This window comes from Suricata suricatta, chromosome 9 (assembly GCF_006229205.1).
Source record: "Suricata suricatta isolate VVHF042 chromosome 9, meerkat_22Aug2017_6uvM2_HiC, whole genome shotgun sequence".
Lineage (NCBI taxonomy): Eukaryota > Metazoa > Chordata > Mammalia > Carnivora > Herpestidae > Suricata > Suricata suricatta.
In genome coordinates this window covers 117,488,443-117,492,586 of record NC_043708.1, presented here as the reverse complement: position 1 = coordinate 117,492,586, position 4,144 = coordinate 117,488,443, and the positions used below count along the sequence as shown (strand labels likewise).

Here is a 4,144-nt window from a genome sequence, read left to right as displayed (position 1 = left end):
TACACAAAAATAAATTCAAAATGGGTGAAAGACCTAAATGTGAGACAGGAAACCATAAAAATCCTAGAGGAGAAGATAGGCAGAAATCTTTTGGCTTTGGCTGCAGCAACTTCTTACTTGACATGTCACCACTGTCAAGAGAAACAAAGGCAAACATGAACTATTGGGACTTCATCAAGATAAAAAGCTTCTGCACAGCAAAAGGAACAATCAACAAATTAAAAGGCAGTATACACAATGAGAGAAAAATAGTCACAAATGACATATCTGATAAAAGATTAGTATCCAAAATTCATAAAGCACTTATCAGACTCAACAAACAAAAAACAAGTAACCCAGTTAAGAAATGGGTAGAAGACATGAATAGTTACTTTTTCAAAGAAGAAATTCAGATGGCCAACAGACACATTAAAAGCTGCTCAACATCACTTGTCATCAGGGAAATACAAATCAAAACCACAATGAGATAGCACCTCTCACCTGTAAAAAATGGGTAAAGTTAACAACAAAGAAACAACATGTGATAGTGAATATATGGAGAAAGGACAACCCTCTTGCCTGTGGTGGGAATGCAAACTGGTGTAGCTATTCTGGAGAACAGTATGGAGGTTGCTCAAAACCTAAAAATGGAATGTACAATCCACCAATTGCACTATTAGATATTCACTCAAAGGATACAAAAATACAAATTCAAAAGGGTACATGCATCCCAATATTAATAGCAGTGGAATTAATATTTCACAAACAGTAGAACATTACAAAGCCATCAAAAAATGTAACTTTGCCTTTTGGAGTGACGTGATGAGCTAGAATGTTTTATGTTAAGAATAAGTCAGTTGGTGGTAGACAAATACCATATGATTTCATTCATATGTGGAATTTAAGAAATCATCTTCTATTTGATGAACCTCTAGGAGAAGAAGAGAGAAAGAAACAAACCACAAAAACTCAATTATAGAGAACAAACTGAGGGTTGATGGAGGCAGGTTGGTGCGTGATGGGCTAGATGGGTAGTGGGTACTGAGGAGGGCATGTGTCGTGATGAACACTGAGTGTTAAATGTAAGTTATGAATCAATACATTCTCCTGAAACCAATATTGCACTGCTTGTTAAATAACTAAAAATTTAAAAATATATACTGTACATGTATTAATCAGATTATTTATTATATCTATTTCTTATTTTCGATTATTTGCTTTTGCTCAATTTGATGCTCTTGCAAATAAGAGTGCTTTAAATCTAACTCAAATGTTGGAAAGTCAGCCAGATCAGGAAAATGACAGAAGTATTCTTCTTGTAGGATATTTTTTGTGACTTCTGAAAGGTAATGTATATTGTACATTAGCAAAAAGACCTGGATTTTGTGTTTAAAAATCCAGATGTTTGGAAGAACTTGCAGATTAATGAGGACAAATCATGGAATACATTTGGCTTGTGTATGTTATGTGCTGAAATAAATTTGCTCCTAGTGAAATAAAACAGAAAATTGTGGGGGGGTAATGATCCTATACATTCTTTTTTTTATTTTTAATGTTTACTTATTATTCAGACAAAGATAAACAGTGTGAGTAGGGGAGGGGCAGAGAGACACAGAATCTGAAGCAGGTTTCACGCTCTGAGCTGTCAGCACAGAGCCCGACATGGGGCTTGAACCCATGAACCACGAGATCATGACATGAGCTGAAGTTGGCCACTTAACCGACTGAGCCACCCAGGCACTCCTGATCCTATACTTTCAATATGAACATATATCTTCTCTGGTCAGAGACTATACGCCAATCAAATAAAAGTAGTATTACATTGTATACTGTTGTCAGGTCTTAACATAATTTAATAATCTTTTAAGTGATATATACTTCACAGATAACTTTTGATTCTGTTTCTATCTTATTGAATAAATATATCAGAATTGAAAACTCCTCCACTGCAATATCACTTTATGTATCATTTTAAAGAGAAGAATTCTGGGAAGCTTCTGGAATTGCCATTATAACCAGATTTCCTAAAGTCAAGTTAAATGTCTACCTGTGCTGTTTTTCACTGTAAAGTAAGTGCAAGTGACAAAATGTCATGTGAGGAATGTTTATTGGCTGGTACTTGTCCTGTCTGTATTATTAATAAGCATAAGTATTTGGGGCTACTGAGGTCCAGCTGAGTGGTCTTCCAATAAGATAAATAACACTTTTAGTATTGCTCAACTGATGAGGTCATCAATAATCTTCAGAATACCTTTTATAATACCTCCACATTATACTCCTAAGTAATCTCATAATACCCCTACTATATGCTTTTAATTTTTCCCATCACGGGGTATTTTTAGCATCATAAGGTGTTTTTAGTCATTATTGAGTGGGATATAGATTTAGAATTTCCCACTTTAGAGAAACTGTTGGGTATTTATTTGAACAGCCCAGTGAAGAGAATTCTTGGCCATTTGGAAAGTAAAGAACTCGGGAAGGAAACAAGTGAATAAATGATATAACAGAAGTAAAAAAGGATCAAGCAACTGTGATATTTGTGGCAAGGGCTGTCTGTATGATTAAAACAGAACAAACGTTATGCTTTATTTTAAATTAATTTAATGCATTGTCTCATCTTGTTCTTTTTTGGTAATGTTTTTCAGGTCAAAGTCTACAACAGGTTACTATTGGTTCTTCACGTGAACAAGTTACTTTCAAGAAAGAAAGGTTAGTGGCTATCTTGGTGCTTTTGAAATTCCTATGTGTTTTTGACCAGTGATATCAGTATTTCAAAACCTGTGAGTTCATTCTTTCAGAAGCTCAAGGAAAAATATTTTCATGATAGAAATTTTTCCCAGTGGATATCCCTATGTGGGTCAAGGAAATCTCATTGTTGTTTCCTCACTTTTTAATATATCTTTTGGAAATAACCTGAATAACTTTGGGAAATAATTTCCATATTTTTTCACAATTTTTTATTGAATAAAAATAATCTTGTAGTGAAATTCAACTGTGCTAAATACTGATTTTGTTATCTTTTTTAAATGTTTATTTATTTATTTATTTTCCATAATATTTTATTGTCAAATTGTTTTCCATACAACACCCAGTGCTCTTCCCCTCAAGTGCCCTCCACCATCACCACCACCTATCTTTATTCAAAATATAGAAACTTCTACTTATATTTATACTGTAATCATACTTATATTACTTTTGGTACCTGATTTGCTCTTTAAATTTTAGTTGGTTAAAGGGTTTTATATATTCCCAATATATCTTATCTAATTTATTATAACAGGTAGCATTTTAGTGCTATACATTCAAATTCATATATATGAATTCTATTATTCAGATATTAAATAAAATATTTACTACATGTTTACTGTTCTTTATTCAAACCTGCACAAAATAAGCCTGGCTATGGAAATGTTATTTGTTGGAAGGGTGCTTGTCTGGATCAATGATGAGCACAATTGTCTGAGGATGCTGAGAGACTCATTCCAGATGTCAATCTGAGGTCCAGATGAGTTGCCCTTTCCTAGAACAAATAAGACTCTCAAAGCCTGGCTCTCTATTAAAGATCTCATTAAGAGCCCTCAGTGCCAACACAATACCACTGTTAGCATGATATCTTTTTCCAAGAAAAAGGCATTTGTGTCCTATTTTATGAGGCACTATACACATTTAGATATGATCAATGATTCAAGACTTGCTCCATTTTCTCACTTTGAACACACAGTTGTAGCAAGATACTTGTATATAGAAAATATGTTCCTGAATAACAAATAAGGTAATAAAAATGATTGAGTTAATAAGGAGAGAAGCAGCAGTGGTGGGTACTGAAGTTTCCATTTGGACTAAAAGAAGAAAAAAAATGTATGCCTATATTAAATTATGACAACTGAGCCAATTTTAGTTTTTGTTAATTTTGCTGTTGAATACTTTCTGATACTTTATCTTTGCCTTATTTCTGTCATGTTTTGCTAAGACAGGATTGGAATCAGGCTTTCCACTTCAAGGACTAGAGGTGAGTAACTAAACAAAGATCCTTTGAAGCTCATATGTCATATTCTGTATGCCAGGTCCTGAGGTCTCTGTGTTCATCTTTTCAAAAGTTTATTCATGAATATTTTAATATGTTGTTTTCCTCATTGAGACTCTCATCAGGGTTATCTACATTATT

The 4,144-nt window shown here is 33.5% G+C and overlaps 1 non-coding gene across 1 annotated transcript; it reads left to right on the top strand.

The window, feature by feature from the left end:
* The first annotated feature begins 3,415 nt into the window (after positions 1–3,415).
* Positions 3,416–3,482, top strand: LOC115303269. Its single transcript, XR_003913960.1, has one exon. It is a non-coding gene; the product is annotated as a small nucleolar RNA SNORD109A (small nucleolar RNA).
* The last annotated feature ends 662 nt before the right edge of the window (positions 3,483–4,144 follow it).